This window comes from Lissotriton helveticus, chromosome 2_1, assembly GCF_964261635.1.
Source record: "Lissotriton helveticus chromosome 2_1, aLisHel1.1, whole genome shotgun sequence".
Classification (NCBI taxonomy): Eukaryota; Metazoa; Chordata; class Amphibia; order Caudata; family Salamandridae; genus Lissotriton; species Lissotriton helveticus.
The window spans coordinates 75,679,753-75,701,631 of record NC_136059.1 but is presented as its reverse complement, the minus strand read 5'-3'; the positions used below and the strand labels follow the sequence as shown (position 1 = coordinate 75,701,631).

At 45.9% G+C, this 21,879-nt stretch overlaps 1 protein-coding gene across 2 annotated transcripts in view; it reads right to left on the bottom strand.

Annotated features, from left to right (window-relative positions):
* The window catches only part of SFXN5 (sideroflexin 5), a 1,158,373-nt gene that overhangs the window by 72,193 nt on the left and 1,064,301 nt on the right, over positions 1–21,879 (bottom strand). The window lies entirely within an intron of this gene.

Here is a 21,879-nt window from a genome sequence, read left to right as displayed (position 1 = left end):
CAGACCCATGCCCCTGCTTTATATACAACCTTGGAAAAACCATCATCTACCCTGTGCTCACCGCTATCATCAACAACTCCATAACCAACGCCACCTTCCCATCTTGCAGGAAGAATGCAGAAGTCAACGCCCTATCGAAGAAACCAACAGCGTGACCCCAACATCCTTAGCAGCTACATACCTATCTAGCTCCTACCTGTTCCAGCTAAAATCATTTAGAAAGCCATCAATACCCAGCTTGCAAATCACCTAGAACTCCATCGACTCCTAGACATCTCTCAGTCTGGCTTTCGCACTAAGGTTCCGTGAATTCTGAACCCGTTCCATAAAGGTCATGGTTTCGTTATGAATTTGGTATTAGCGAACCGTAACTAGTTAGTAAGGCAAGTATGAGTGTTTTCGTCATGTTAGACTGATGGATTCACTACGTATTTAGGGATTTCGTTCTGAACCCTTGGGTTCCATTTTGTGTATGGCAGCCATTTTGTGGTTGCCCTCACATAGGCCATGATTGTGGCTGAACTAGTCTTTTAAGGACATGTACACCTTAGCTCGAGTTCATGCTGACTCCTGTTTGACCTGAGTGAACTGACCCTGTTGCCTGAAGCTGACCTTGTTAAGCCAGTTCCTGCCCTTTAGCTGATCAAGATTAAGGATCAGAGCACAGGACATCGTAAAGTTTTATTGCACACAAATATGCCTTATCCTACTCTCACCTGTTTCTGCTCCTTTCTTTATGGTCTATTTATGATTGGGTTGTGGCCCTTTTTTTTATTATGGGTTCGTTTGACCTGTCTAAAGAAGAATGTTGTGTTTGACCGATGATTGATCATGGGCTGGGCAACTGAAAAGTGGGTTTGTCGTCATACGATACTTTAGTTGTGGAAACATGTGATTGGTTAAACTGTAAACAAGGAATGTTAGCGATTGCGCAAATGACTGTACCAAGCACACAGAGAGAAGTGCGTGCTTTCTTGGATATCACGTTGTATTGTAGACAGTGGATTCCAAATTTCTCTCTATTAGCGAAACCTCTGTTGGCTTTGACTCGTAAAGATACACCGAATCCTCTTCCGTGGTCTGCCGATTGTCAGAAAAGTTTTTCTGAGTTGCGTGATGCATTGTGTTCTGCTCCTGTGTTGGGTACTCCCGACTACAGTAAGCCTTTTACACTCTATGTCCACGAGAGAGATGGTTGTGCATTGTCAGTTTTGACTCAACAATTCGGGTATAAGCAGCGTCCATGTGCGTATTTCTCGTCAACTTTAGATCCGGTAGCTAGAACGTTGCCGAGTTGCTTGAGAGCTACAGCGGCAGCGGCTGTTTCTATCTGACAGTCTGCTGGACTGGTGATGGATAATACGTTGATTGTGATGGTTCCACATGCAGTGGATACTTTATTAAATCGGACAAAAACTCAACACCTTACTAGTGCAAGGTTGTTGGGTTATGAGTTGACACTTTTGGCTAGTCATGTGCATATTAAGCGATGCAATGTATTAAATCCAGCAACATTGTTGCCGACGTCTGTGGATACAGATGGTCAGGAACAGCACGATTGTTTTCTGAGGACGGAAGAGGAGACGAAGGGTAGGATCGATTTAAAAGATTCTCCTCTTCCGGATCCTGATGGTACGTTATGGGTTGATGGTTCATGCTACAAGCTTCCGAATGGTGACACGACTGCAGGATATGCCGTGACGACATTAAGTAAATGTAAATGTATGTGTCTTGTAAAGCGCACTGCTGCCCTGAGGCGTCGTGGCGCTGTAGACCGCTGGGGAACCCGTCCTGGCTGTCCCTGTGAGATGGTCCCTACTGGGTATCTCCAAGGTGAAACCAGGCATCCCCGGCGAATGTGGGGGGCCGTTGTAGAGATGAGGCAAATTAATGCCCAGAGTTGCCGAGTGTGATCCCTGGTTAGAGTAGGCACCGAGGTGAGAATTATCGAGTCCGCTGACCCTGGTCCACGACCCTGGGTCAGTACAGTTGTTGAAACTGCACGAGTGAGCTATAATTCAGCACAAGCAGCGGAATTGATTGCATTAACGAGAGCGTGTGTTTTGTCTGAAGGAAAGAGAGTGAATGTGTATACCGATAGTCAGTATGCGTTTGGTGTTGCCCATAGTTTCGGACGTTTGTGGAAAGAAAGGGTATTCCTCACATCCCATGGGACTAAGATTCAGCATGGACAGTTGGTGAATGAGCTTCTCGAGTCACTTACTTTGCCGAAGCAAGTTTTGATTGTGAAGTGTAGTGCTCATCGGAAGGTTACGGATGATGTTGGCCGTGGTAATGCGTTTGCGGATGAAGTTGCGAAAGACACAGCAAGAAATCTGATGAGTCGAATGTATGTGGCAGGCCCTTCGAGATGGATTGGTGATGTTGGAATGTGCGAAGATACGATTGAGAGTGTGAAATCGATACAGGCTGAAGCTACTGAAAGTGAGAAGAATCTTTGGAGAGAAACTACGGGTAGATTGGATTCGACTGGTTGTTGGGTTGAATTGTCAGAACACCAAAGATGGATGTTGCCAGATGCGTACGTGCTTGCAGTGGTTACTATGGCACATGGTTTGTCTCTCATCAGTGTGAAAGGGATTTGTAAGTTGTTGGCTCCAGTATGGCAGAATGCTGGAATTCCCAAGTGTGCGGAGAATGTGGTCAAGAATTGCATGGTGTGTTTAATGTATAATCCTGGCAAGGGAACCCCAACTCCAGCTGGTCACTTTGCTCCTCCGACGTATCCGTTCGAGGTTTTGCAATTGGATTTCATCCTTGTCGTCATGCGATACTTTAGTTGTGGAAACATGTGATTGGTTAAACTGTAAACAAGGAATGTTTGCCTGAAGCATAATGTTTGGCATAAAAAGGGATGACTTGCTGTGTAAAATTGAGCAGTCTCCTGAGAACTCATACCGTGATGATTTCTAGGACTTCTGTTACTGGCTGCAGCCAATAAATTTGATCTTTGACGCCACCAAGAAGTATCCCGTGTCTCTGTATTCTAAGACAGGTGAACCCGAAGACTTTGGGCGTGCCCCTGGCGCCGCTGGGTCTTAAATAACCCGGTTCTTCAATTGGCGCCCAACGTGGGGTGACTTCAGCGGTACCGGTCCAAGCCTGAAGATCGTGAGGAGCTTCGTGAGGAAATTCTGGAGGACGGCCACCACTTCATCGACCCCGGCATATCGAACGTGGACTGAAGGTCTTTTCTGCGAGGCTTCCCGCTTTCCTGACGGCTACTAAGGACTGCTGCCCTGACTGTCGCCCTGTCTTGGACCCATTTGTGATGCTTTGTACGGCGAGACGATAGACGGGTCTTCTGGTGGCGTGACTGATACCTCAGTTAAGTATAAGTGGGTCGCTCCCAGTCCTTAGTTTTTGGTCCTTTGGTTCTTAGTTTGTTCGGTCCTTAGTTTTGATTTGAAAATTGCAATTTCCAAAGCCGAGGGTCTTGTATATTTACGAGTGTATCGGTAGAGATAATCCCTTGAAGTTTGAAGCTCGATTAGTGAGTGAAGATGCCTAATCGTAGCAAATTTGGTACTTGGTTTGGTTGTGGTTGCAACAAGGATTCCCGATTGGAGGATTCGTGTCCGATACCTCCGGTTGGAACTCCGACTTATGAGCTCTATTCTAAACACGGTGTGGGCCCCATTACGTTCAATGAAGTATGGGTCCACTACACTAGAAAAGATGGTGTCTTACAATGGCCCCAACATGGTAGCTTTAATACAGAGATTTTAGACAATTTAGAAACTAAATTATTTAGGAAGAAAGCCCAGCCGGCAATGTTTGACTCCTTTCGCCTTTGGCGTAAAGAAGCCAGACAACGAGAAATTAAACAACCTAAAAGAGATAAAAGAGAAAAGGATGTATCAATAATGCAAGCTGCTAGGCAGTTTAAAGAAAACGAAGAAGATAAAGCAATTGAGGTGTCAGATATGCAACGTTGGATGGCCATAGATAAATGTTATCCGTCCTTGCCGTCTACTCCTCCGAAAGCGATTGAAGATCTTGAGAAAGATCCTTTGATGTCTCATTTACTGAGATTACCACCTCCTTATGTGCAGGGTGCTAGTGCGCCTCCATTACCACCGGTTGTTCCACCCTTTGTTGTTCAACCTCCTGCTGTTGTTCAGCCACCTGGTACTCCACAGATGGTTTTACCTCCTCCTGCGCAACCCGCTCTAGGGTCGCCAGCTTTGCTACCAGCTTTGCCTCGAACTCCTTTGCCTTCCGCGTCTGCATCTGAGACTCCTACTGTTCTTATTCCTACACCTTCTTTGCCTCAAAACACTTATTCTCCTGTTCTTATGACTGCTTCTTCTCCTTCTGTTCGAAAACGAATGACAGAAACTGTTTCTAGTTTATTGTCTCCATTGTTTGGGTCACTGAATATGACCCCTGTTTCGGAACGTAAGCAGAGTCGTAGTCAGCTTCCTGGTTCCGAGGAACGGGCTGTGTTGGATTTGTTAGCTCGTAAATGGATTATGAATGCCTCAAGGTATAGTTTGCCAGCGGTTATGGATGTTTTCTTTCAGTGGGAACCCCCTAAGCAGAGGTATGTTTTTAATATGATGTGTATGTTTCTGCGTCAGGAATGGGAAGATAATGATTTGGGTTTGATCCCGCAGGAACTACTTGATGTTCAGTCGGATTTTGCTAAAGGGATGATAGTGGAATATGATATTACAGATGCCGTAGAGACGATACCTGCTTTTAGATCTAGCCTTCCGCCTCAGACATTGCACGAACCTAATTCCTCTGTTAGGAGAAAAGCGAGACAGTATCCCATGAGAGAAGTTCCCCCAGTTTGGAAGGAAGGGCACCCAAACGCTAATCCAGCTATTCTGCCTCATTGTCAGCGAGTATGGGTACATGTCCCTTGGAAGAGAGCAGAGGTCTTGGCTCTTAAGCAGACCTTACCTGATCCCCGTAAGAATCCTGCTGGCTATTACAAAGAATTGTCCCAGACAGTTGACGCATGCATCATGAATTTGGCAGACATAGATATGCTGTTGGGTAATGTAGTACCTCAACCTCTATGGGCAAAGATTAGTCATTAGAATCATGCGGTAGAATTAGGAGATACTTGGGCAAATATTATTGCTGCGGATGGTAGACAACAGGGAGGTGCTAAACCTGAACCTTTGGTTACGGAATTGCCAGGTAGAATTATTAATTTAATGAAGACAATGATGCCAGCTTTACGAGTAAATTGGGACAAGTTAGCAGCATGTAAGCAGAAGAAGGACGAAAGTGTATCTGATTTCTTCACTAGATTTGAAGAAACATGTATAGATCATAGTGGTCAGGATATGAGTACGGAAGGTGGGCAAAGATTGTTCGTAAATAAGTTTGTTTTTAACTTACTTCCTGAACTGTGTAATAAGTTGAAAGATTCTGAGAGTTCTTGGGCTGTTTCCTCGTCGGCCCAGATATTAGCGACTGCACAGTACTACGAGAATAGGGACAAGGATGAGAAAGAAAGAGTAGAGAAAAAGACCAAAGACTTAAAAACAAAGGTTCTTTTGCAGCAGGCGTATCAGCCTCGCTTGAATCAGCAAGAGTCACAGCAACGCCCACAGTTTCAGCAACCTCCCCCATTTTAGAGACCGCCACAGAACGCTGGGTATTTTCCTCCAAGACCACCCTTGGGTTTAAATCAGTGTGAGTATTGTAGGGAGGAAGGCCATTATAAAAATGAGTGCCCTGTGTTGCGACAGCGCGCGAGTGGTATGATGGCCCGAGAGGCCGTGGTGGTTTTCAGCAAGTATCTAGGGGTAGAGGACGTGGTGCGTTTCCTCAGAACGAACGTTCCTTTCCCCCACAGAATTCTATGAATTCCTTTGATCAACAGAAAATTTTATCTGGTCAGTTGACTCAGTACTATGCTGATGACTATTATGTTGAGAGTGAGAATGCTGATTATAATGATTGCTAGGACAGCCATGGACAAAGAGAGGGAGTAGTGTCGGTTCCAGTAGATTAGAGTGGGCCTTATGTTGCAGTAGCCACATCGGGTGTGGTAGAGCCTTTTCTTTTGGATACTGGTGCAGCGAAGAGTTCTATCATGCACTCTAAACTCCCTGGCGCACCTTTGTCTGGCTTAACTAATGTTTCAGTAGGATTCTCTGGCGCCCCAGTTCGTAACCCAGTTTCTAGTCCCTTGTCTCTTTCTATAGGGCCTTGTGAGTTGGAAGCACCTCTCATTTTAACGACAGGTTGTGGTGAGAATTTGTTGGGTTTGAATTTGTTGAAAAGGTTGCATGCAACATTACGTTGTTCTCCTGCGGGAGTACAGCTTACATTGGGTAAGAAAGTGATCTCTCCTATGTATTTGACTAAAGATCGGCTTCCGCCGGAATTGCGTTCTCTCCCTGATACTCTTTGGGCTACTGGTCCTAATGATGTGGGTCTTTTGGAGATTCCACCTTATGTTGTAACGCTTAAAACAAATGTTAAAATGCCGCGTATTCCCCAATATCGGATTTCTAGCGATGGTGAAAGAGCGCTTTTAGCGATCATCTATGATTTGATTGAGAAAGATGTGATTGAAGAAACGAGAGGTAATGTGTGTAACAGTCCTGTTTTGCCTGTCCTGAAATGCACTGACTCTTCTCAGCCACCTGTTTACAGGTTTGTGATCGATCTTAGATAGGTTAACAAGATTGTTGTGCCACAGTTTCCAGTTGTTCCGGATATTACTGCTTTGCTGACTTTGATTCCTGCTTCAGCTGCCTGGTTTTCAGTCATAGACTTGAAAAATGCTTTCTTCAGCATTCCAATTGCTGAGGAGAGTAGAGATATTTTTGGCTTCTCTTTAGGAAGCCGAAGCGTACGGTTTAAGAGAGCTCCCCAAGGCTATTGTGAAAGCCCTTCAATCTATAGTCAGACTTTGAAAACTCAACTTTATACTCTTGTGTTGCCTGCTGGTGTTGCTCTTATTCAGTATGCGGATGATCTGTTAGTGGCCGCTGATGATGAGAAAACTTGTAAAGAAGCTACTCTTTCTTTGTTGCGACATCTGTCGGACTTGCATCATAAAGTGTCACCTTCTAAGTTGCAGTATTGTCGCCAAGAAGTGACCTACTTAGGTCATCTCTTGTCAAAGGAGGGAAGAAGGTTGACCCCAGAACGAATTCAAGCGATTGTGCAAATGACTGTACCAAGCACACAGAGAGAAGTGCGTGCTTTCTTGGGTATCACGTCGTATTGTAGACAGTGGATTCCAAATTTCTCTCTATTAGCGAAACCTCTGTTGGCTTTGACTTGTAAAGATACACCGAATCCTCTTCCGTGGTCTGACGATTGTCAGAAAAGTTTTTCTGAGTTGCGTGATGCATTGTGTTCTCATCCTGTGTTGGGTACTCCCGACTACAGTAAGCCTTTTACACTCTATGTCCACGAGAGAGAGGGTTGTGCATTGTCAGTTTTGACTCAAAAATTCGGTGATAAGCAGCGTCCATGTGCGTATTTCTCGTCAACTTTAGATCCGGTAGCTAGAGCGTTGCCGAGTTGCTTGAGAGCTACAGCGGCAGCGGCTGTTTCTATCCGACAGTCTGCTGGACTGGTGATGGATAATACATTGATTTTGATGGTTCCACATGCAGTGGATACTTTATTAAATCGGACAAAAACTCAACACCTTACTAGTGCAGGGTTGTCGGGTTATAAGTTGACACTTTTGGCTAGTCATGTGCATATTAAGCGATGCAATGTATTAAATCCAGCAACATTGTTGCCGACGTCTGTGGATACAGATGGTCAGGAACAGCACGATTGTTTTCTGAGGACGGAAGAGGAGACGAAGGGTAGGATCGATTGAAAAGATTCTCCTCTTCCAGGTCCTGATGGTACGCTATGGGTTGATGGTTCATGCTACAAGCTTCCGAATGGTGACACGACTGCAGGATATGCCGTGACGACATTAAGTACAGTAGTTGAAACTGCACGAGTGAGCTATAATTCAGCACAAGCAGCGGAATTGATTGCATTAACGAGAGCGTGTGTTTTGTCTGAAGGAAAGAGAGTGAATGTGTATACCGATAGTCAGTATGCGTTTTGTGTTGCCCATAGTTTCGGACGTTTGTGGAAAGAAAGGATATTCCTCACATCCCATGGGACTAAGATTCAGCATGGACAGTTGGTGAATGAGCTTCTCGAGTCACTTACTTTGCCGAAGCAAGTTGCGATTGTGAAGTGTAGTGCTCATCGGAAGGTTACGGATGATGTTGGCCGTGGTAATGCGTTTGAAGTTGCGAAAGACACAGCAACAAATCTGATGAGTCGAATGTATGTGGCAGGCCCTGCGAGATGGATTGGTGATGTTGGAATGTGCGAAGATACGATTGAGAGTGTGAAATTGATACAGGCTGAAGCTACTGAAAGTGAGAAGAATGTTTGGAGAGAAACTACGGGTAGATTGGATTCGACTGGTTGTTGGGTTGAATTGTCAGAACACCAAAGATGGATGTTGCCAGATGCGTACGTGCTTGCAGTGGTTACTATGGCACATGGTTTGTCTCACATCAGTGTGAAAGGGATTTGTAAGTTGTTGGCTCCAGTATGGCAGAATGCTGGAATTCGCAAGTGTGCGGAGAATGTGGTCAAGAATTGCATGGTGTGTTTAATGTATAATCCTGGCAAGGGAACCCCAACTCCAGCTGGTCACTTTGCTCCTCCGACGTATCCGTTCGAGGTTTTGCAATTGGATTTCATCCACATGGAAAGGTGCAATAATTTAAAGTATGACCTTGTAGTTGTTTGCGCATTTTCTAGATGGGTAGAAGCATACCCCCTAAAAGATAATACTGCCTCGTCCACTGCTAAAGTCCTGGTCAAAGAATATTTCCCTAGGTTTGGGTTGCCAAGGATATTATGGAGTGATAACGGAAGTGAATTCGTGGGGAAGGTGATGAAGAGAGTGTGTGAAGGGTTGGGAATTCACAGGAAATTCCACGCTGCGAATCATCCCCAATCAGCTGGTTTAGTTGAGTGCTATAATGGCACGTTAAAGTTAAAGCTGGCTAAGATTCAAGCGAGCACTGGTCTTCAATGGCCTGATGCTTTACCGTTGGCACTTTTGTCGACTAGAACTACAGTACATTCCCGGATAGGCCTTAGTCCGTATGAGATTGTCTTTGGCCGTCCGGCAAACGTTTGGGGAGTGCCGAGGCCAACGAAGTTTAGTGACATCGATTATCCTATGCTAGTGGACTACTTGTATGACTTAACGACTAAATTACGTGTCTTGCATCAACAGGTTCATGATAAATTGCCGCCAGCTTCTGTGGATCCAGGTCACACCCTCAATCCTGGTGACTGAATTTTGGTGAAGAACTTTCAGCGAACCAAGAATGATCAGCCCCGCTGGACCGGCCCACACCAAGTCTTGTTGTCTACGAGGACCTCAGTGAAAGTTTTCGGGAAGAAAAACTGGATCCACGGCGTACATTGTAAAAGGGCGCCGTTGCCTCTGCCGTACGACCAGTGGGTCCGTGAAGGTATTGCAGATTCATAGACTGAAAGGGTGCCGAAGTTTGCACCGTTTAGCGACGCTGAGTTGATGTGGAGAGGCTCCGAGAAAGAAGATGACAATGTCCTTCAAGAAGATGTGCCTGTGTCTCAAAGATTAGACACTACTGAACCTGAACTGTTGTTTCAGCCTCAAACGAGGCCTGGAAAAGAGCGTTATAATCTACGTCCTAGAAACAATGGACTAATAAAATAAATGAATTCCTTTTTTTGATTTTTGGAACTGAACTCTCTCAGGAATTGAACTCTCTCAGCCAAGAAACTTTTTGGGTATATTTTTGTGAACCACCATCCGGGTTCAGCTGTAGGGTCACGGTGTAAAGACTAGAGAGTGCAAGCCGAAGACGCAAGGTCAACGGTTCTGGTTGGTCTAAGGGAGTTCCCTGGGCTGACAGAAGCATTCCTTAGCAGAAGAAAACCAACCGCCGTTAACAGCATCGGTTAGAGGATGGAGTTTTTTGAGATTGAGAGAGCCGTTGAGAAAATTAACTTTAAGAAGAAACTGTGTAAAATTATGCATAGCAAATGTTTTCTTATCACATGTCTTTTGATGTTTTTTAGCATGACGTTAGCTTTGGTTGGTTGGTTTGTATTTTCTCTTCAACTGATTTCTGCACCCATTTTCCAACCTACGACTTTACCTGCTACTACTTCTTTGCATTCTTTTCATACTTTACCTGAACACGAACAGATTAGAAGGTCGGAATTTGTGAATAATTCCTTTGTGCAACTTCTCCATCAACACCAGTTAGTAGTAAACACCACTAATTGTTGGGTGTGTGGTCTTATGCCACATACCATGGATAGAGGTATTCCTTATCTGGTTCTGCTATTCAGTTACAATGGGTCCGTATGGGCATATCAGACGATGTTTATTTATGCCATCGAAATCTATCCCCTGCGTTCCATGAGAGATAACTCAAGTAATAAAGCCTTGGTGAAGGGAATTACAGATATGAGTAGAGATATCGAAATGTATGAGACTATTCCCAAGGATGAGTTACTAGCATATGTTGGTTGGAATGCAACCGGATATAGTATTAGTCTGGGTGAGAAGCAGAGATGAAAAAGGTCACCTCCGATTTGGATTGTACCCCATTGTGGTCATTTTTGTCTGCAAGGGAAAGGCAAGAATCTGAGAGCTCAGTTAGGGAAGAGTGGTTGTACTCAGACGTATGTCTTTGCGTCCCAAACTTCCCCACCGTTTTTAGCAGCTAAGGGCACGTATTTTGTCTGCTATGATAGAGCATTTACATGGTTGCCCCCTGATTTTTCGGGAACATGTTATGTTGCATATTTGTTGCCTCCTACGTACACTGCTGCCGTAGATTACCACAGAACGAGAGTCATTAGGGGTGTCTTCAGTAAGGAAGATACCACTGGACAAGAAGTGGGAGACTTTTTCAAGGGTTTCCTACCGTTTTGGGGACCTATGGGAAACAGTAGAAACTTACGGCAATTAACGAGAGTGGTTGAATCCACCATAAATGGAACTGCCGGTGCCCCTAGTAATCTGACCGCTGAGCTTCAAGCGGATCGCCTTATGACGTTACAGAATCGAATGGTTTTAGACGTCATACTTGCAGATCGAGGTGGGGTATGTAAAGTGATCCAATCGAGTTGCTGCATTTTCATACCAGACAATGCTCCTACAGTATACCAGGCCATTTCTAAGTTACATAAGATCTCTGAGTCTATAAATGTGGATAAAGGAGATTGGTCGTTGATTGGATGGTTCCGGGAACTGTTATCGACCTGGGGATGGAAGATTCTGATGATCATTGGGATGGCTTTAGCGATTCTTTTCCTGTTCTGTCTTTGTGTGCAGTGCGCTCCTGCTATATGTGGCCTCTGTGCTACTACGTGTGCAAGGAGACCTGTCCCAAGAGAGGTACTAAGTAATAGGATTATGCTCCAGCAACATCTTGATGATCTGATGAATATAGACCTGGATTCAGATTGACGTGAGTTTAGGTTATTGCCTATGTAAGGGCAAAAGGAGGGTCTGAGGTTCCGTGAATTCTGAACCCGTTCCATAAAGGTCATGGTTTCGTTATGAATTTGGTATTAGCGAACCGTAACTAGTTAGTGCGGCAAGTATGAGTGTTTTCGTCATGTTAGACTGATGGATTCACTACGTATTTAGGGATTTCGTTCTGAACCCTTGGGTTCCATTTTGTGTATGGCAGCAATTTTGTGGTTGCCCTCACATAGGCCGATGACTGTGGCTGAACAAGTCTTTTAAGTACATGTACACCTTAGCTCCAGTTCGTGCTGACTCCTGTTTGACCTGAGTGAACTGACCCTGTTGCCTGAAGCTGACCATGTTAAACCAGTTCCTGCCCTTTAGCTGATCAAGATTAAGGATCAGAGCACAGGACATCGTAAAGTTTTATTGCACACAAATATGCCTTATCCTACTCTCACCTGTTTCTGCTCCTTTCTTTATGGTCTATTTATGATTGGGTTGTGGCCCTTTTTTTATTATGGGTTCGTTTGACCTGTCTAAAGAAGAATGTTGGGTTTGACCGATGATTGATCATGGGCTGGGCAACTGAAAAGTGGGTTTGTCGTCATGTGATACTTTAGTTGTGGAAACATGTGATTGGTTAAACTGTAAACAAACAAGGAATGTTCGCCTGAAGCATAATGTTTGGCATAAAAAGGGATGACTTGCTGTGTAAAATTGAGCAGTCTCCTGAGAACTCATACCGTGATGATTTCTAGGACTTCTGTTACTGGCTGCAGCCAATAAATTTGATCTTTGACGCCACCAAGAAGTATCCCGTGTCTCTGTATTCTAAGACAGGTGAACCCGAAGACTTTGGGCGTGCCCCTGGCGCCGCTGGGTCTTAAATAACCCGGTTCTTCAGCACCAACCACAGCACAGCGACAGTCATCATTGGAGCCACCAATGTATGTATGTATGTATGTATGTATTGCATACTTCTATAGCGCAGACTGTCACCCAGAGGGCATCCTGGCGCTTTGACTCTCCTTGACCATTACGCAATCACAAATTTTACACTGCCCTGGGAAAGAGATGGGTCTTCAAACCTTTTTTAAAGAAAGAAAGTTCATTCAGACTCCTCAAAGACAGAGGAAGAGAGTTCCATAGTCTGGCGGCAGTATAGCCAAAGGAACGGCCACCCATCCATAACCTCTGGATTCTAGGGACTACCACCAGGCATGCCGAAGAGGAGCGCAAAGGTCTGGCAGTGGAGTACCATGAAAAAAGCTCTTGTAGCAAGACCTGCACCTGACCATGAAGGGCTTTGAAGACTAAACAAGATGCTTTAAAACAAATGCGCTGCTGGACAGGTAACCAATGAAGATCATTAAGCGCCAAAGAGGAGGAAGCTGAGCGCAACCGAGAAAGGGCAAGCTTAGCTGCCTTATTCTGTACGCGCTGTAGCTTACTGATCAAAGTGCCAGGTGCGCCCAGAAGCAGTGCGTTGCAGTAATCTAGCCTGCTAAGAATAATGCCACGCACTACCGCCGGTCTAGACTGTGCCGGAAGCATAGGAAGGATCTTGCGCAAAGTACGGAGTAACATCATACATGTGGTAATTGTCTTATTAACAAAAACATCCAGTTGTAGATTAGGGCCGTACATGACACCCAAGTTGCGAGCAGAGTCCGCCGCCGCCACCGTACCCAAGGAAGATGTTGGCCAGAAATCCACCGGCAGAGGGCGCGGGGTGCGGTCCAATGAGCAGTACAGCACCTCCGTCTTAGACCCATTAAACTGAAGCGAATTCTCTCGCAACCAGTCCGCAGTAGCTGTCATACAATGATGGAAGGTCTCCTTAGACACGGCATCTTTGCCTTCAAAGGAGAAGATGAGCTGTGTATCATCGGCGTAATTAATTGCCGAGATACCGAAGGATTTGAACAATCTGATCAAGGGACGGAGGTATAGATTAAATAGAATGGGGCTGATTGCCGAACCCTGGGGCACACCTTGCCCTACTCTTCTAATGCCAGATCTAAAAGGCGGCAACGCCACCACTTGGTGTCTGTTGTGAAGGTAGGAAACCAGCCATTCCCGCGCCAACCCAGCTACCCTAATCTCTTCCAGTCTGCTGATAAGTGTGGCATGGCTGACTGTGTCGAACGCGGACGACATGTCGAGCAGTACTAAAAAGGCTGCCCGACCAGTGTCGACCCGCGAACGAAGATCATCCAGGACGACCACCAGCGCAGATTCCGTGCCATGCGCTGGCCGGAAGCCGAACTGAGCCACATCTAGACAGGTATAAGTTTAAAAAAAACTGGACAGAGATTTAGTAACAAGTTTCTCCATGATCTTAACAGGATAGGGGAGCAGCGAGATTGGCCGGTAGTTCGCCGGGCAGGTAGGATCCAATGTGGGCTTCTTCAAGAGCGGAGAGACCACTGCACTTTCCAACATTTAGGTACCGTGGCGGTACTGAAGGACTGATGACAAATGGAGTATAAGGGAAGGAAGAGTTCCTCTTGGAACAACTGCCAACATTTATGAGGCAGCGGATCCATCGGCGAGCCCGATGATACACCATTCGCCAAAATACGGAACTCCTCAAAGGAAGGGAGAGTAAAACTATCCAGCCGAGATTGTCCTGCCACTTCCTCTGGATCACCTGGAATGGATAGAGGTGCCGGAACCACCGAAATCTGAGGGCAAGGAGTGCCTGAACTGGAGAGTCCACTCAAAATAGTAGCGATCTTGTCCTCAAATGCAGCTGCCAAGGAGTCACATAGGGCCTCAGAGGCCGGGATGTTATTCGTAGCACAAGCCGGGCGGGAAAGGTCATTAACGATCTTAAACAAAGTTTGTGATTTGTTTGATGCCTGCATCAACATATCCTCGAGATACTTGGCTTTAGCGCATTTAATCTGTGCTTTATTTATACTCCAATCGTGCCTTTTTAAAGAAAGCTCTATCCGGCTCTGAATAATGCTTCCTCCAGGCTCTTTCCGCCTGTCTACACCGCAATTTCTGCTGGAGAAGATCGTTGGAGTACCAAGGCATGGCAAACTTATGCCTATCCCTAACTTTCCGCAAGGGAACCACTTTATCCAAAGATTTTGTAATTTGCTGGCACAGATTTAAATAGCTCTCTTCCATATTTCCCCCCAAGGAAAAGCCACCAGGTAGTAGAGTGGGTGGACCAGAATTTTTCAAGAGTCTGGACCATTGCCTACTGACTTTGGTGAAACCTGAACTACTATCTCTCAAAAAGTCAGTAGGGAGGTATAGGGAGAAATGGACAAGAGCATGGTCCGTCCAGCATTGGATACTTATATCCCTGATTGTGGCATGGGTGACATCTGCAAAGATTAAATCTAAAACATGACCCTTCAGATGGGCCCGGGAGAGCACCAGCTGCTGCAGCTGGATATTGCGGCAGGCCTGGCACAAATCTCTATAGGCTGTGTCAAAGGGCTCATTTGGCCACAGATTGAAATCCCCCAATACTATTAGCCTGGCATGTGTGTTAGAAAGATCGTAAATAAGATCAATCAGTTCAGGTAAAGTTGATAGTGCATTACCAGGTGGTCTATAGCATAACAGTCCGGAGTATAGCACTCCTTTTTGTCCTTTGAGTGAGAAGCCCATGAGTTCAAAACCTCGGACCTCCTTAATCTCAAGCTGAGATATGGCCAGAGTGTCTCTAAAGATTATTCCTACACCTCCACCTCTGCTCCCCACTCATGGGTTATGCCTAATTTTATAGCCCGGAGGGCAGGCCAGTCCAAGTTCTACCTCACTGTCAGCTTGAGTCCATGTTTCTGTGAGACATTGCACATCCAGCCCATAGGAGTCAATTAGAAGTGCAATTTCAACATGATGTTTACAGTCATGCTGCTTCTCCTGTCAGCTCCAGTCTAGTGTACTCCAGGGAGGAACTTATTCTGCTTGACCAGCCCCCTAAGGCGAGTAGCCTGCCGGAGACTACCACTAGCGGCCCTGGGGTGCTATCTTGTGGCTTGCTTAATGTTCGGTCGATCCAGTGCTTGCTTTGAGCGCGTCGCGGCGATTTAGGCCGCCATCTAGGGTGAGGAAAACTGGGAGGGTGCCGATTTGCGGGCGCCATCTTGGTTGCGGGGCCAGAGGTTGCCTCGTAGGTCAACCTCTGGCCCCGCAACCAAGATGGCGCCCGCAAATCGGCACCCTCCTGGTTTTCCTCACCCAAGATGGCGGCCTAAATCGCCGCGACGCGGTCAAAGCAAGCACTGGATCGGCCTATATCCCGCAAAGTACAAGGTGAAAACAATTTAGTGTGCAGGTAAGATCTACCCATTTAATTATCGCCCCCAGAAATGTCCAAGGTTAAAAATGAGCGCCTGCGTTCAGAGTCAGCAGCGCGGTAATGCAAGGTGAATTTAAAAGAGTAAAAACTCAACAGGAATGGCAAAGTAAGCGTGCGCGCTGCGGTAAATAGAGTCTACCTGCCAAAGGAGAGAACCAGCTTTTAAATGTTCCTCCAAGCGCGGGAGTCCTACGAGGCAACCTCTGGCCCCGCAACCAAGATGGCGCCCGCAAATCGGCACCCTCCCGGTTTTCCTCACCCAAGATGGCGGCCTAAATCGCCGCGACGCGGTCAAAGCAAGCACTGGATCGGCCTATATCCCGCAAAGTACGGGGTGAAAACAATTTAGTGTGCAGGTAAGATCTAACGATTTAATTATCACCCCCAGAAATGTCCAAGGTTAAAAATGAGCGCCTGCGTTCAGAGTCAGCAGCGCGGTAATGCAAGGTGAATTTAAAAGAGTAAAAACTCAACAGGAATGGCAAAGTAAGCGTGCGCGCTGCGGTAAATAGAGTCTACCTGCCAAAGGAGAGAACCAGCTTTTAAATGTTCCTCCAAGCGCGGGAGTCCTACGAGGCAACCTCTGGCCCCGCAACCAAGATGGCGCCCGCAAATCGGCACCCTCCCGGTTTTCCGCACCCAAGATGGCAGCCTAAATCGCCGCGACGCAGTCAAAGCAAGCACTGGATCGGCCTATATCCCGCAAAGTACGGGGTGAAAACAATTTAGTGTGCAGGTAAGATCTACCGATTTAATTATCGCCCCCAGAAATGCCCAAGGTTAAAAATGAGCGCCTGCGTTCAGAGTCAGCAGCGCTGTAATGCAAGGAGAATTTAAAAGAGTAAAAACTCAACAGGAATGGCAAAGTAAGCGTGCGCGCTGCGGTAAATAGAGTCAGACATGACATCAGAAGCATCCTCGACTTAGGGGAAATGGCATCCTCCTCGACCTCTATGCAGCTTTCAATACGGTGTCCCACAAGTCACTCATCAGAAAGCTTCAGCTCTTGGGTAGCTGCGGACCAGCCCTCAAGTGGAGATCCTCCTCACTCATAGACAGAACTCAATGAGTTAGACTTCCCCCCTGCAACTTAGAACCCATTAAACTCATTTGTGGAGTGTCTCAAGGATCCTCACTCAGCCCAACACTCTTCAACGTCTACATGACGACCCTCAGGGACAACGGCAAAGTCCAAAGCATTAACATAGTATACTACGCCAATGACACATAGCTCATCCTCTCCCTTACCGACTCAACCAGCACAGCCAAAGCAAACTTCGCCAACTGCATTAGCAACGTCACTGCTTGGATAAAAAACAACTGCCTCCAGCTCAACACAGACAAGTAGTCCTAATCTTCGGCAACATCCACTCCCCTGGGACGCCTCTTGATGGCCCTACCAATTTGGCCCCCCACCCACCCTTGTCGACAATGCCAAGAACCTCTGGGACATCGTAGACACCAACCTCTCCATAAGCAGACAGATCGTCGTCTCCTCATCATGCTTCCACATCCTGTTAATGCTACGCAAGATTTTCAAGTGGAAAACAGACGAACGGTCACCCAGGCTCTTATCATAAGTGGACTTGATTACTGAAACACTCTCACGTCCGAATCCCAGCCCATGTCCTATGCCAACTCCAAACCACTCAGAATGCCGCCACCAGACTCATCCTTAACATCCCGCAAAATACCCACATCTCTCCACAACTTAATCTCCACTGGCTCCCAGTCCAAAAAAGATGTAAGCTCAAGCCACTCCCCCACGTCTACAAAGCTCTCCACAACACCGATAGAGCTTACCTCAACCACCGCTTCAACTTCACCAACCCACCAGAAACGTTTGATCTGCGTTCCTGGCAAGAGCACACCTCCCTCGCATCCAGAAGGCCAGAAGCGGTCAACGCTCTTTCTCATATGTTGCAGCCAAGACCTGGAGTGACCTTCTGAAATACCTCTGAACCTCCCCCTCCCTCATGGACTTGCGAAGAAACCACAAGGCATGGCTCTTCCAGACGAAACAGGTGTGATCTCCTCCTCCTCCCCAATTAGCCTGCCCTACCCAGCGCATGGGTTCCCTCATAGGTGATTAGCAGCATCCTACAATATCACATAACATAACATTGGCTCGCAATGCCACTTTGCATGGGGAAAAAGATTGTATAAAGTGGCCGAACCAAGAGACTCCGAGGTTCACTCAAGCAATGACCCGAAGTCAATAAGACCAAAAACAGTCTTCAGAGTCAGGAGACTAGGTTCTCCCCATTGTTGGAAGATGCCCAGTGCCATCTCAGAGTGTAAGCGGAATTCAGGATCCGCCAGACAAAACTGGCTCAGCTTGTCTGATCTGGTGTTCACCACCTGGGAACTGCCTTGTCGCTCAAGCCAGCTCCACGAGAAAAGCTCCACTTGGCACAGGGGCCAGAACACCACCCTGCCCTGGCTTGCTGCAGTACCACATGGCTGGGGGGTGTTGTCTGTGGGAACCTGGACCAGCCTCCATTTGACGTCTGGTAGGATGGCCTTCAGGACCAGGCAAATGCCTGCAACTCACCAGGACCAGCTTCCAAATTTCGGTCCACTATTGCGTCTTCTTGTTTATGAGGTGGTCTTACTATACTAGTTGCTTGATCACCAGAACATGCTTCCAACAGGATGAGATTTGCCTATAGGGCAATCAGACTGTGTCCGATGAGCTAGTCTGACAGCTCAGCGTGTGAGCTGTTTCTGGATGTTTTTAGCAATCTAATTCACTAATGCGGGGGCCACTTTAATTTTGTACCCAGTCCGACTGTAACTTCTAAATGTCCGTGCACTATTGCACCTCCTTTTTTATGAGGTGATCTTACCTTACCAGAGGCTTTATCACCAGGACTTGCTTCCTGAGGTCAGCTTACAATTGCATCCTCTGTTATGAGGTGGTCTTGCCAGACAGACATGCTCACATGGGCTGCTTCTTAATGTCCTTCCCCAGAGGCCAGATCACAGGACTTGTTTCTTAATATCGATTCTACAGCTTCTTTTGTTTTGAGGTGGGTTTACCAGACCCAAGGCCTGACCACCAGGAACCGACACTAGGAATGATGTTCTCTCTTGAATCTAGTCTATGTGGAAGTTCCCTTATTAGGGACTATGCTTTTTAGCTTGTGTTTCGACATTTATGTCTGCATGTTTGATTTGATTTGATTGATTTGATTTGTCAACTTATATGGCGCGCATATGCCTGAAGTCATCTTGGCGCTGGATTTGGCAGGACATATGAGGTGACGGGACTGAGCTATGCTTTTATGGATTTCATGAGCTCAGTTGGAAAAGAGCCAAGTTTTCAGTAGCCTTCTGAAGGACATGAGGGAGGTACTGTTTTTTATCGACATTGGCAGCCGGTTCCAGGTTTTTGCTGTTCCAAGTGCGAAACTTCTTCCTCCCCAGCGAACCTGCCTATACTTGGGTACTTGTAGCAGTTTTGAGTGAGATAATCTGAGATTTCTGTCTGGTACGTACCATTTCAAGTGTAATCTCAGATATAGTGGTCCTTTACCCTGAAGTGCCTTATAGGCAAGGCATTGTGATTTGAAAATTATTCTCTTTCCCACTGGGAGCCAATGAAGGGCTCTCAGTCTATGGGTAACTGCTTCATATTTGGGGATACCCAGTATCAATCTGGCTGCAGCATTCTGCAGTCGCAGCAGTTTTTGTAGATACTGGGATTATATCCCTACATATAGGGCGCTGCAATAGTCCAGTCTGGAACGAGCCAAGTCACCAGTGTCTTTAATGCTTCTGGGGGTATGAAGGGACACATTTTTATGATCATCTTTAAGATCCCTCAGAAGGAGGATGAGAGCTTGTTGATTTTCCCATCAAATGTCAGTTTGTCATCAAAGACCATACCTAGGTTCTTAACCTTGGAGACTGGCGTCGGGCACTTTCCCAGGTTATCTGGCCACCATCTTGGTGACCAGAAGGACGGGTCAGGGTCCAGCATCAGGACCTCCGCTTTTTCTCCGTTTAGTTTTAGGCAGTTAGTCTGCATCCAGGTGTTTACCTGTGACATGCAATTGTTAATGCGATCGGCTGGCTCGTCCACGTTGTTTGACACAACCACCTGGGTGTTGTCAGCAAAAGAGACCACCGAGAAACCACATTGCCTAATAATCGAGGCCAGCGGAGTCACATAAATATTGACAAGTGTGGGGCTCAGAGAGGAGCCCTGAGGCACACCACACGGCAGTTCAAATGATTTGAATGCAGAGCCTCCCAGTTCTACTGAGAAAGTTCTGCCGGTTAGATAGGATGAGAGTAGATTGAGGGCGGATTCCTGAAAACCCAGCTCCGCTAATCTGCCTGTTAATATTTCGTGGTTAACAGTGTCCTCCTTGATGTTGCCAAAGAAGGGAACACCTGAGGAGGTATCCTGCTTTGGTGGGTTACGAGGAGGCGAGGGAACTAGAAAACAGCCCCACCGAAGGTGATGACTGCTCTAAGAAGTCAAAGACATAAAAAAAACATTTAGAATTAATATGTCAACCAGTTTTATTCCATCCGTATAACAACGTCAATAAGGCCTTTGAGTAGCAGGGATTAAAGCTTAACAGTTTTGCATCTTCTAGTCATCCCCAATACATACTTCCATCAGTAAGAACATACTTCCTTTAACCAGAACCACAAAAGGGAACTGACAATCTGGGAACACGTGGGAACCACTGGGAAATAGAAAGGAACAAGTCATCAACATCAAACTCAAGCACCACCATGAAAGGGAAATCACCATCAGGAAACACATTGGAAGGACACATCGAAAGATGGAAACTAAATATGTAATATAAGATCCAACAGCTCCGCTAATGAGAAAGGACAACTGAGAGCGAGAAAGGAACCACATGTTAAAATAAAGAAACCAGCACTCTAGAATAGACTCAAGCAGTACCACGGAAAGAAAAGGACAGCCGTGGGACGGGAACCACATGGCAAAAGAAAGAAACAAGAACTCAATTAGAATTGTCTCCCAAGAGTACCAGTAAATGAAGTCATTAGGCAGCAACCAGGCAGGACAAGGTGGGAGAAACAAGTGAAGCAAATACTTAATGACAGAACATGCAGAACCACAAAAGAAAGAACACCACTGGGGAACATATGGGAACCACAGAGAAAAGACAGGGGCATATACTCAAGCTAAGAACATTGCAGTCTGTAAAGGAGGAGTGTTGAAAGGGAAAAGGCAAATTACTCAAAATATATGCGGCACCTTTTCTATGCTCTTAGAGCCGGATCCCTGGTGAGAGTTGAGCTCAGGCAGCCACAGCTCATCAGCAAGCTTCATTTCGAGCTGCTCAAAGTCTACAAATTAATCACGGAATCAGCTTACATTTTCAGCTTCAAGCTAACATAAAAAGGAAGAGCTACGTTCAGCGTACAGGAATTCAAGGTGCGAAGCAAAATACTATTTCACCTGTGCAACGTTTGCTACTGCAAGACGGAAAAGCTTAAAAACTGCTGACTCTGGCTTTTCTATATGTGGCTTCAAAAAAGAGCCCTGGGAGTAACGGTGCCTTCCCTCAGTTCATCACAAGCATTGGTTGTGTATGTTTTAAACAGAGAATTAAAGAGAAACGAACCACCTACACGTAAAGGGGTTCTCTTGCCTGCCTGTTGGTCCAAAAATTATATAACAGGTTATATAACATATTCAGTATTATCTATTAATCTGCGACTGAAGAATTTAGAAACTCTAGTCATACCTTATGTATGAAGAAGAATATTTTAGTTAATGTAAATGCTTTTTTGGACACACTTGTATCTAATTACTAAGCAGGTCATTTGTCTCCTTTTTATAGTGACCTATAATTTAATGTGGATTTTTAATATATTATTTCTGTGTTTCTCTTTCCGCTGTCGTCCTTGCAACTTTGTGAAATGACTATACATGTTACTATTGGCCTGGAGAAGTCACAGTTACCATGAAATTTCAGTTAGAAATACTTTAAAATTTCAATTTCCAATACTTTTAAGGTGCCTCCCACTGTGGTTATGGGAGTATTAG